Source organism: Rhinopithecus roxellana, chromosome 2 (assembly GCF_007565055.1).
Source record: "Rhinopithecus roxellana isolate Shanxi Qingling chromosome 2, ASM756505v1, whole genome shotgun sequence".
In the NCBI taxonomy this organism is placed as follows: Eukaryota; Metazoa; Chordata; class Mammalia; order Primates; family Cercopithecidae; genus Rhinopithecus; species Rhinopithecus roxellana.
The window spans coordinates 4,706,266-4,719,330 of NC_044550.1; the positions used below are offsets into that span (position 1 = coordinate 4,706,266).

Here is a 13,065-nt window from a genome sequence, read left to right on the forward strand (position 1 = left end):
ACAATATAGCAAGCTGCTGCAGATGTCAGTGAGCAGTTGAAAAGGTTGAAATGTAGAGCTGTTGAATCAAGACCCACAATGACCCAGGAGCAATTTCTTTCCTTCAGATGACTGGGATGTGTGCAAAAAGACCATTTCAGCTATACATTTCTGGATATCCAGAGACTTTAAGGGAGTCACGTGTCTTGTGAAAATTCTTCACATAATGGCTTTATTTTAGGCACCAATAGGAAGGCATTCAAATCATTTCATTGCTACAGGTGTGTGCATATGCACATGAAAGTCAAAAGGTGAGAGAGGAGAGGCAGCTAATATGATCATTTAATTATTGTCAAGCTGACATTTAATTAATATTACTGAAATATTTTAAATTTGCAGCTTATTAATCTATTGTTTCAACAGCAAATATCCTTAATGATATCAAATCAGGCTTCATGATCATTTAATGCCATGTGATGGTAATACATACTTGTGGATTACTGCTAGGCCTAAAATAACAAATCAGTCAAAATACTTTAAATAAAAATTTAGCAATTCAAAAATGCTTGCTTATAAGAAAGTATGATATTTTTTACTCTTGATGGTAATAAGAATAAATAAATATGGCATGGTAATTTAACCATTTCTTTCTTACCAGAAAAACATTTCTATTAAACCAAGGAATGAGGCAAAGACAAATACAGTTTATTCAAAATGCATAGTAAATCATTGAGGGGGTTCAGTTTATACTTCATTGTAGTTGTTTCTTATCAGGAGTTACAGAATTTTTAGAGTAATCTAGTCTTCAATTTAATAATATAAACCATAGTTTTGAATAGTTTTTCCTTCTTCTACATAATCAGATATTAAGAATCTCAAAACTGTAATTAAGATATAATTATGTAGGTAATGGTTAACATGAAAAAAGGGCACAACAAATATTAATATATCTAAATTTCAGTTAAAGAAAAGTTTTGATGCATAGCACTTAAAACACTTGTTCAAATTTGTAATGAATCAGTAAGACAGGTAAAACAAGGACCAAACTCTAAATTTCATGCTTTCCATTATTACAGGTCATAGGAGTATATAATATTGCCTAGTGAGGTCAAAGTAACACCAAAGTTCCTGCCTATAGAGAAAGTATGTGAAAAATTGGGTGAACTTTGTAATGGTCATTTGCAAAACAGGAATGAATCAGAGATTCATTTATTTGCAAAAGAATGCAGAAAGGCTTCTGAGGCCACCTAAAAAATGGCAAGAAATCAATTTGTAAATATTTAGAGTCTTTTTGTTAAGAAATTTGTAAAGAGTGATAATTATGTAAAGTAATTAGGTCTGTGTAGAAGGGGAAGAAGCCGGCCTTTGGTCACAAATTTAAGTTGCATTAAAAAGATTATTAAAGTATTAATTGCAGGCACAATGATAGGCAAATTAAAGACAATCTCGGGGAAGAGATGAACACTTGTGTTCTCTGTGTGTGGGAGGGGGGCTGTATTTGTGGCATTTAAGGCAGGATAGAGATGTGTAAGGCAGATGTTTGTCTGTAAAAATAATGTAAGCAAAAGTATGTGTCTATATCGACAAGAATATGAATTTCTTTCATAATATTTGGTGATAAAAATATCCTTTATTTTTCGTAAGTAGATAAATCTGGTTCTACTTCTACTTGCCACAGGTTTCTGGAAATTTCATCTCACATATATTTATGAGATCTTTCCCCCTCCCTAAGATATACAAGATTCTGAAAAGCGGTTTCATATGGTATCTGGAAAATGGAGGAATTGTCAGTCTGTGCATCATGACCATTGCTGACATCATGCCTTCCCCAAGCCTTGTCGACCATTTGGGACTGTAAGCCCATTTCATTCAGTGAGGAATATAGCCTTTGGGATTTTCTCCAAAGTCACACCATTAGTGTCTGCCTATTCCTTCCTTTCTCTCTCTCTCTCTCTCTCTCTCTCTCTCTCTCTCTTTCTCTCCCCCATTCTCATTCTCATTCTCTCTCTCTCTCTCTCTCTCTCTCTCTCTCTCTCACACACACACACACACACACACACACACACACTCACACACACAAACTCCAGTCAGCCATGAACCAAGAGGTCCTATTCCTCCACTACTGCTGCTTCCACTGGTGTAGGCTCCATTCCCATGCTGAAATGTCACTACTATTCATCTCTATGTATCCCTCCTCAGTACTGGATAAGCACCTTTTTCTACTTTAGGATGGGTCCAGTTTCTCCTTCTCCACTTACAGCAACAGTCTTCCATAATCACCCTACAATTCCCAAAAAGTCCTGCATGGTAGTACTGCATAGTACTTTCTTATATTATGGGTCACATACAAAATGATTATTTCTGCTATGCAGAAGAGGTAATCCCTCAACCCTGCCTGCCAATCTCAAAACTGGAAGAGTGCATATCTTTGTTTTCCTACACCATTCAAAGTACAGAATTAGCATCCTGTCTTTTGTGAGATTCCAGGTGCTGTCTTTGGCTTGGCAACACAGGAGCCATGAATGAAAAAGCCTAGACTCACAACACAATCCTTTTGAGATAAGATCAGGAAAAATAAAATATTTTTACTCATTATCTCAGCAGTGAAAATGAAGCACACATTTTTATTTTCATCAATTAACATTCCACATTAGTAATAACTTCCTAACAATTTTTGTATAATATGATATTTTATTAACAATATCATTTGGACCTCAATACTACTTTGTAATTATTTTACTTATTTCTTATAACTGTCTCTAAATTCCTTAGAACAGTTGTATAGCAAAACATTTGTCATTGTCTTCAATTCATTTGCCTTAACTTACACTAACCGAAAGGATCTTTCCATCCCCAAAATGTTCTACTTTACTAGGGATTCCTCATCTTTACCTTTTTTTCTCAGCTGAATACATGCTCCAGCCAGTTCCAGTCTTTTCATCAATGCCATCTCCTCTTTTCCCTTTCTGCCTCTTCCAGAAGACTGAATCATTAATAAACTTTCTGCATCTTCTTCCATACTAGCTCCTGTTCCTCAGATAGGCTGAACTGTCTTCCCCCTTAAAACAAACAACTCCACACTGAAGGGAAACCCTTTCTTCAAATTTAAATTACATGCTTCACTCCATTCACTTCAATTGTCTGAAAATATGTCTCCATTTTCACCCATTTCTGCTTCAGTGCCCCCACTCTGAAGCTCTTTGGTATAATTTCCTCATCATCAAATGCAATGATCTTTCTACAGTCCTCATTCTTATTAAACTCTCCCAGGCCACAGATTCCATTAACCATGCCCTCCTACTTGAAAGTCCCAAGGCCTGAGTTTCTGCACCATTTCTCCTATAGCTCCTCGTGGCACGCCCTTTGCTTTAACCACACTGGAATATTATGAAGAGCCACACTATTTCACAACTCTTTACTTCTGCACATACTCTTTCTTCTGCTAGGAACTTTCATTCTCTCATGTTATGCCTGAATTCTTACACTTCCTTAAAGTTTCAGCTTCATTGTTAATTGTTGTAAGTCTCCCTTATGCCTTCCTACCATGAACCCAAGAATAATCAATCATTCTTTCTGTTCTGCTGTAAATTATTTGTACTTTAATATGCCAATGTTTGTATTTTCTTCTAATGCGCTTGGTCTGCTCTGCAAGGGTGTGAACTCCTTAGAAGCAGGGGCAAATCCTTGACATATAGCACAGACTTTAGAATCACATAGACCATGACTCAAGCCTTGTTGATCCACATTTAGCTGAGTGACTATGGACAAATTGTTTCAGCTCACTAACCTTCAGGTTCCTTATCTGTAACACAACCGTCACAAAGTATCATAAGGATTAAATGATACAATAGATGACTCAGGAAGTGCCAAAGTGGATTGTTAAAGAAATGTCAAATAAATGATTAAGACAATGAAACTCTCACATGGATATAAACACATAATAAATGCTTGATAAATTTCTATTGAATAAATAGATGAATGGATTAATGAGAGGTATTTCTTTTGTAAACTAGTTCAACCATTATGGAAAACAGTATGGCAATTCCTCAAGGATCTAGAACTAGATGTACCATATGACCCAGCCATCCCACTACCGGGTATATACCCAAAGGATTATAAATCATGCTGCTATAAAGACACATGCACACGTATGTTTATCGCGGCACTATTCACAATAGCAAAGACTTGGAATCAACCCAAATGTCCATCTGTGACAGACTGGATTAAGAAAATGTGGCACGTATGAAACTTATTTACTCTTTTATCTTTTACACTTTCTGCAATCTCATAGAAAATGTAAATCCTTACTGTCACTCCATTAAAATAGTATTCCTATTATTTATTTCTATCATGCTTATTTGAAATGACATTTTATCTCTCCAGAATTTTGACTCCATGTGATAAATAGACATGTCTTCGTTTTTTATTTGCCAGAGGTTACCCTGATAGTAGCTATTTAATACAATTTATATATTTCAATGGTGGCATTTTATTAAATTAGTTAGAATTATTTCTGAGTGTGTGTAAGTTTTACCTATCAATAGTGGCTTAAACAGCATATAAGTGTGGCAAATTAGGAACAGAAAACCAAATACCACATGCTCTTACTTATAAGTGGGAGCTAAACATTGAGTATACATGTACACAAACATGGGAACAACAGACAATGTGGACTTCTAGAGGTTGGAGGGAAGGTTGAGAGAAAGGGTTGAAAAACTACCCATCAGGTACCATGCTTGCTACCTGGGTGATGGAATCTGTGTCCCAAATCTTAGCATCATGTAATATTCCCATGTAACAAACCTGCACATGTACCCCCATATCTGAAACCAATTTGAAAGATTAAAACTGTGAACAGATCTGTGGTGTGATGACTCCAGAGTGTCAGAGGACCAAAATTCTTTTTTTCTTTTTTTGTTCATCATGTGGCTTCACCTTATCATCCCTAAACACAAGGGGTGGTCTGGGCTATCGACTTTATTTTGAGTAGTCATAAGCAAAAACTCAAATTTGAGAGTAGAGAACTAATAGTATGTGCTATCATTAAAATAACACAAAATGTTTGAGTTAATGTGCTGTATTTCCCTCATGCAGAACAAGACATTTAGTCCAATAGAAGACTTATTACTACTTCCTTACATTTAGGAGAAATCATATAATTGTCTTCTTTTCCCTTCTCTGAATTCTGTGCTAAAAAGATCACTGCAGGGACAGAGACATTTACTGAGAAAAGCATTAAAATATTTGCTTACCTGTGCTTCAGGAACATAGAGTGATATTCTAATATCACAATGAGAACAGCTAATTTAATTATGCATGTTTAGAACACTGCAATTTCTGGAGAGAAGCTGTGATGGTGTGTTTATGTGAGTGAGCATGTGCGTGTATGCCTGTGTTTTGATGATACTTAGCTTTAAATCAGAATCTAAGTAAACAAGATGACATGAAATTCAGAAAAAGTAAACTTTAAATATATATTTTAAAAAATTACAAAATAGTAAACTTTTATGAACAAGTGCAGGATAATATACTTGTATTTCCTAAATAAGGTACACAAATTTTCAAAATTTATCTAAATAAAAATGTATTATTAATGTAAATAATAAAAAAACTTTAAAAATTGGGAAAATGTTAAAAATGAAGATTGAAAGTTTATAGTTTATAGAACAATGTTTTATTTTTGCCACTCTCTTTGCCATAATGAAATTGAGTATTCTGCTTAGCGCTTACTTCAAATACCCATTTGGAAAGCAAATAATATTTTGTGTTTTCTACATCTGGTTTAAGAGCTAGAAATTCAAATATAAATTATAGTCACCAAACTAGTTTTATTCAGTAAAAGTTCTGGCATGTCTGCTATTCCCACTTTGAAGCTATTCTTTATTAAAAGCTATTTTGAAACCATAACCATACAGAATTAATTGTAAGCCTTTTGGATGTCCCAAATATAGCATTTTGAAACTACTTCTTACAGCTACCTAGTGACAGAATGACAAATGAATGTCCTATTCACTGTAGTGTAAAGATGACTGACTTAATGAGTTGTATCCTACTTGTCAATTAAGTTTCTACATCTGTATGTCACTTTAGAGATAAAGCGATTCCCTGAAACCACAGTATAAAGGAGAGAAAGATGTATAGGGTCCCTGTCTTTACCTTAAAGGAGAATAGCCCTGCACATCAGATAAACAATTATTTGTTATTATCACTATTTTATTATTTATAGAATTTATATATGTCATACGCACGTATATTGTCTATTAATATATTCAATCACTTTAGATGACCATGGTTTCCCATGTTCTTTTTGTTACTTTATGATTCTGCATATGACATTGCTTACATAATTCTAGTCATTCAAAATCTATCACTAATACTGTAATTCCATTTTCCAGAAATAAAACAAAATCCATATTCCAATATTGCAAATATACACCCTATAAACTAGTATAAAGGTCTTGGAAATATAGGTAAAGGAAAGTGATAAGTTAATATAAATAGAAAAATAACGTGTTATAGGATTTTTATTAAGTTTAATACACACCTTTTTAGTCTTAAGAACTGATTACTTCATAAGTATAATATGAATTATTTTTATGTGGAAATCAATTTCCTGATTAGAAATAAATACTATCTTAGAGATCAATGGAGTACAAGAAGGTACATAACATTAATAATATTCTAACTTTAAATATAGAAAAGTTAAAATGATTGTGGTGTTACTCATTGCACAATGTTGACTGTCTACTTGAAGGTTGCATCATGTCACATGATCACATGATGTTTCAGGCTTTTTCCCCTTGAAATATATTTACAATTACTAGGAAAAGCCTCATGCAAAAAAAAAAAAAAAAAAAAAAGATACTTTAAAACGATTACTACAAAGAGTCGATGAGTCTTTCCTTTCCTCCAAGCTGGATTTTTTTCTCCCACTAATCCTTAACTGGTTATCTGCATCTCTACTTCTGTGTTACTGGTTTCTTTGTAAGACAGCTGGGTCTACAGAGAGATCCAGTTTCAAGAACTAAGCAATAGATTTGATTCTTCCTTGTTCCTTGCTTTTTTCACCAACAATTTACATGACATATTTTTCTATTATCATATTTTCATTCCTGTCCTTCTTGTCCTCTGAATTTCTGTATCCACTATCTTTTATCGGGCCATTATTTACTAAAACTCCACCTCCCATTATAGTCCCTTTGCCCCTTACCATTATGTTTGGTCTTTTCATTCTTAATAAGCAATATGCCTAAATGTAAGCAGTATACTGAAAGCCTGGAGTTTATCCATCTAATAGCAACTACACCTTTGAAAAGCATAATAGAGTCAAAAATACCAGTAAAGTTGTGTGTGTTTCTGCTGCATTTTTCAACACTCTTTTTTTCCTGGAAGACAGTACAAAAATCATTATTGATAAAGATAATCAGTTGCAATCAAACTATGAATTTACTTAAATAAGGCTGTACCATTAGGTTTCAACTAAGGTTTTTCCACTGGAGTTTAAGTTAAAGGACATCACTGTTATGAAACACAAGCTTCTCTCCTGTGAATATCTTACCTGATGCATTAGAGAAGTTATCCACAATATCAGAATTTTTCTTCGACATCTTGTAGATCATTAGTTTTATGTACGGACATTGTTAACTTCTCACCATTGCAGGGATACCTTTAAGCATTTTGCTTTATGGCACTTCACAGATACTGAATTTAAAAAAAAAAAAAAATTGGAACCTTGTGGCAACCCTGCAGTGAGCAAGTCTGTCAGTACCTTTTAACAATGAACATATGCTTACTTCATGTCTCTGTGTTATATTTTGGTAATTCTCAGAATATTTCAAACGTTTTCATTATTATTATATATGTTATAGTGATCTGTGATCAGTGATATTTGATATTGTTATAATTGCTTTGGAGTGCCATTAACTATGCCCATATGATAGCAAACTAAATCAATCAGTGTTGTATGTGTTCTGACTGCTCCAGCAGTGGATCATTCGATTCCCCTCCAGTTCCTCAGGCTTTCCTATTTCTTGAGAAAAACAATGTTGAAATTGGGCCAATTAATAATCCTTCAATGACCTTTAAGTGTTGAAGTGAGAGGAAGAGTCATACATCTCTCACTTTTAATCAAAGGCTAGAAATAATTAAGCTTAGTGAGGAAAGAGTGTTGAAAGCCAAAATAGGCTGAAATCACCAGTTAGCAAAGTTGTGAATGCACAGGCTGTGTTGGTGTGTTCTTAAAGGAAATTAAAAGTGTTACTCCAGTGAACCCGTGAATGATAAAATAGCAAAAGTGCCTCGTTGCTGATATAGAAAAAGTTTTAGTGGTCTGGATAGAAGATCAAAGCAGCCACAGCATTTCTTTAAGCCAAAGCCTAATGCAGAGCAAGGCCCTAACTCTTCAATTTTATGAATGTGAAAGAGGCAAAGAAGCTGCAGAAGAAAAGTTGGAAGCTAGCAGAGGTTGGCTCCTGAGGTTTTCAGAAAGAAGTCATCTTCATAACATAAAAGTGTAAGGTGAAATAGGAAGTTCTCATGTAGAAGCTGCAGAATGTTATCCAGAAGATATAGGTAAGATCATTAATGAAGGTCGCTATACCCAACAACAGATTTCCAGTGTAGACAAAACAGCCTTATATTGGACAAACATGCCATCTAGGACTTTTCGTAAATCAAAGCCTGGCTTCAAACCTTCAAAGAACAGGTTAACTCTCTTGTGGGTGAATGAAACTGGTGACTTTAAGTTGAAGCCAGTGCTCATTTGCCATTCTGAAAATCCTAGATCACTTATGAATTATGCTAAACCTATGATGCCTGTATTCTATAAATGGAACAACAAAGCCTGGATGACAGCACAAGTGTTTATAGCATGGTTTACTGAGTATCTTAAGCCCACTTTTGGGACATGGTGTTCAGAAAATAAAATTCCTTTCAAATTATGTCTGCTAATTACCAATGCAACCTGATCAACCTAGACCTCTGATGGAGATCTATGAGGAGACTTATGTTGTCTTCATGCCTACTAACACAACATTCATTCTGAAGAACTGAGTAGTGATTTTAACTTTCAGTCTTATTATTTAAGAAATACATTTCCTAAGGCTGAAGCTGCCACAGACAGTGATTCCTCTGATGGACTGGGACAAAATCTTGTGGAAAGGATTCATCATTCTGGATGCCATTCAGAACATTCATGATTCATGGGGGGAGGTCAAAATAGCAATAGGAATAGAAATTTGGAAGTTGATTTCAACCATCATAGATGACTTTTAAGGGTTCAAGTCTTCAGTAGAAAAAGTAACTGCAGATGTGGTAGAAATCGCAAGAGAATTAGAATTGGAAGTGGAGCCTGAAGAAGTGACTGAATTGCTACAATCTTATGATAAAATTTTAATGAACAAGGAATTTTTTTTTTTCTTTTTTGTGATCTCAGCTCACTGCAAGCTCCGACTCCTGGGTTCACACCATTGCCATTCTCCTACCTCAGCCTCCCACGTGTCTGGGACTACAGGCACCCACCACCACGCCTGGCTCAATTTTTTGTATTTTTAGTAGAGACAGGGTTTCACCATGTTTACCAGGATGGTCTCGATCTCCTGACCTCGTGATCTGCCCACCTCAGCCTCCCAAAGTGCTGGGATTACAGGAGTGAGCCACTGTGCCCAGCCAGGAGTTGGTTTTTTATGAATGAGTAAATAAGAGGTTTTAAGTTTCCATCTCAGGAAACTATTCTTAGTGAAGATGCTTTGAACATTGTTGAAATGACAACAAAGGATTTCAGATATTACATAAACTGATTTGATAAAGCAGTGAAAGATTTCAAGAGGATTGACTCCAGTTTTGAAAATTCTACTGTGGGTAACATTATATCAAACAGCATCACATTTTACAGAGAAATATTTTGTGAAAAAAAGAATCAATCAATGTGGCAAACTTCATCTTTTTCTTCTTTTAAAAAATTGCCACAGCCACCCACCTTCAGCAACCAGAACTCTGATCAGTTAGCAGTCATCGGTATCAAGGTAAAATCCTGCACCAGCAAAAATATGACTGGCTGAATGCTCGATCATTCACAGTTTATGCAATAAAGAATTTTTTAAATTAAGGTATGTGCATTTTGTAGACATAATGCTATTATGGAGTATAGTATAGTATAAACACAACCTTTATATTCACTGGGAAACCAAAAAATTCATGTAACTCCCTTTATTGAAATATTTGCTTTATAGCTATGTTCTGGAATTCAGCCCAGAATATCTTTGAGGTCTGACCCTATTCTGTTGTTTTAAATAATTAATAAAAAGATCCAAAATGAATTTACCTTCTTCCTTGTTCTCTTATAGAAAATTGTTAGACTACGATTTGTGAAAATTATATCCTCAGATTTATTTCCTTTGATTGTATTTCCAGATTCACCTGGTAAAAATTCAAGCAATTCTGGGAGACAACCATACACAAATAAGTTTGAATGACATCTTGATTGAGGAGTAGATATCTTAACAGAGAATAAAGGGTTTTGTGAGGAACAGTGAGAAAGAAATGATCCGGAGATCCACAACTGAAATTTCTTCAGATAGCAGCAACATGCCTACCTACAGTAAAGTTTCTCAGTCTTGACACTAGACAGAAATTTCCTCATTGTGGGCATTTGTTCTGCTCATTGTAGAATCTTTAGCAGCATTTCTGGCTTCTGTCCAGTAGATGCCATTAGCACTCCTCTAGTGATCACCATCAAAAACATTTTTCTGTTTTGGCAAATATGGGAGGGCAAAGCTGCCTCTAGCTGAGAACTACTGACAAGATGAAGAATAGAGTAATAATCATATTTAGTACTTCCAAAATATCATTTTGTGCAATACTTATAACAAACCAAATAATTGCTTTTTTTTTTTTTCTGGACTAAGGCCCAAAGAAGTTAATTTGTTTTTTTTTTTTTTTTTTTTTTTTTTGAGATGGAGTCTCGCTCTGTTGCCCAGGCTGGAATGCAGTGGCCGGATCTCAGCTCACTGCAAGCTCCGCCTTTCGGGTTCACGCCATTCTCCTGCCTCAGCCTCCCGAGTAGCTGGGACTACAGGCGCCCGCCACCTCGCCCGGCTAGTTTTTTTTTTGTATTTTTTAGTAGAGACGGGGGTTCACTGTGTTAGCCAGAATGGTCTCGATCTTCTGACCTCGTGATCCGCCCGTCTCGGCCTCCCAAAGTGCTGGGATTACAGGCTTGAGCCACCGCGCCCGGCCAGAAGTTAATTTTTAAATTGAAGATTACCGACTTAACAAGTGGCAAACCTCAGAACTCAACATTGTAATTTATACTGGAAAATTCTATAGAGTTGAAAAGAATGTAAGAGGTGACAAATAAACATTGTGTCCACCTAACAATTTTGCTGAGGGCCAGCACCGGTCAGCTTTCTTTTTGTTGACATCAATTTTACCACGCTTTGCTTACTCGAGATGTTGGTCTATGTATAGAATTTTAAAAGTGATTTAATTTTATTTTCTACTTTGTACTCAGAGCTTGGATTGTAGTTGTTAGACTATGATTTGTGAAAGTGCTTGGAAGCCAGGAAAAAGGCAGAGTTTTGCTATTACAATGATAGATTTGATGGCATTTCATAGTAAACATTGCCTATAAAGAGAGTAAGAGTGTACAAAACCTGGGAGATCAGCTATAAACTGTCAGCATTTTTCACCTTTTCTTTTGGAACTTATCTATGAAACGTTAACTTCTGAAAGTTGCAGTTAAAGACTAAGGTAGGAGTTGAAAATGAGAGGAAAAGTCATTAGTTTATTTATCCTATTCATTTATTCATTCTGTCAACAAGCATGTAATCTCCATGAGGGTAAGGACTTGATTTCATTCCTGCTATTTCCCCTGAACCCTATACAATACCTGAAAGAGAGTTATCAGTATTAAATATTTCTCAAATGAAAACCAGTAGGAAAGCATGAGAACATTTTTCTTATCCTTTATGTATGTGAGAAAATGTGCTAAGTACACTAACATTTTTAAAGAGCTAATAGTTTAGGAAGGTGTGGGGGGCAGGGAGTAGATGTGAATAAAGACACTTAAGGAGATAATATAATATGCTAAGATTAAATAAAGTTATAAATGTACAACAGTACCAAGCATTTTAAGTCTAAGTAAATCAATCTTTCCTTACTTATTAATCCTACTTGTTTTAAGCCAAAGTCTAGATTATTAAATTATGGCTCTACCAACTTTAATTGAGCAGGATTTATCATTACTATCCACATTTATATTAGTTTTCTATTGCTGGTAACAAATTATCACAAACTTAGCAACTTGAATAACCATTTATCAGCTCACAGTTCTGTAGGTCATAACTCAGAAACAGAAATGACTTTTAAAGGTTCATGATATTGTATCAGGCTCATCCTTAATCTCCCTTTCAAAAGTCACCTGTACCATATTATATAACCTAATCATAGGAGTAAAATCTATGAAACACCCAGTTCTGTGAATTATACAGGGCACACACACCAGTGTGAAGGAAAACTTGGGACTATCTGAGAATTCTATCTATCAAAGCAATCACCTTTTTCTCATGTTGTTTTTTTCTCATATGGTCTTCATTGACCACTAGACTAGGTTAATCATAGCTGTCACAGTATCTACTATGATCTTGATCTTAATAATCACCATCTTTATTGTCATTGCTTGTTTAAATTTTGTCTTCATTTTTAAGCTATAGCCATGGTAATGGCAGGGACTGTTCTGACTTAATTACTACCACATTTCTGACATCTAACCCTTCCCTGGACTACACAAAACAGATGTTCAATAAATATGTGGTGAAGGAGGAAATGAAAGCAAATTCTTGTTAAATAAGAAACAACTAATCAGACTACTCTTAAAGTTCATCCTTGCTCCTATTGTTCACATTTTGGCTCCAATTTTACCTTCCCAGCTCAATGAAATATTGCAAACGGCCACCCTGGTTACTCCCTGGATCATTATTCTTTTTATTTACTTCTTATCTCTTATCACTTTCTATAATTATCTTTGTTGCTTATGTGAGTACTTCCTTATTGTCTGACTCCCACTACCTTATAAGACCCCAGAACTTT

General features: G+C 35.1%; 1 protein-coding gene and 1 pseudogene across 2 annotated transcripts in view; one reads left to right on the plus strand and one right to left on the minus strand.

Annotated features, from left to right (window-relative positions):
• LOC104658861 overlaps positions 1-7,586 on the minus strand; it is a 43,328-nt pseudogene extending 35,742 nt beyond the window's left edge.
• Positions 1-13,065, plus strand: part of GRID2 (glutamate ionotropic receptor delta type subunit 2) — a 1,566,068-nt gene that overhangs the window by 596,372 nt on the left and 956,631 nt on the right. The window lies entirely within an intron of this gene.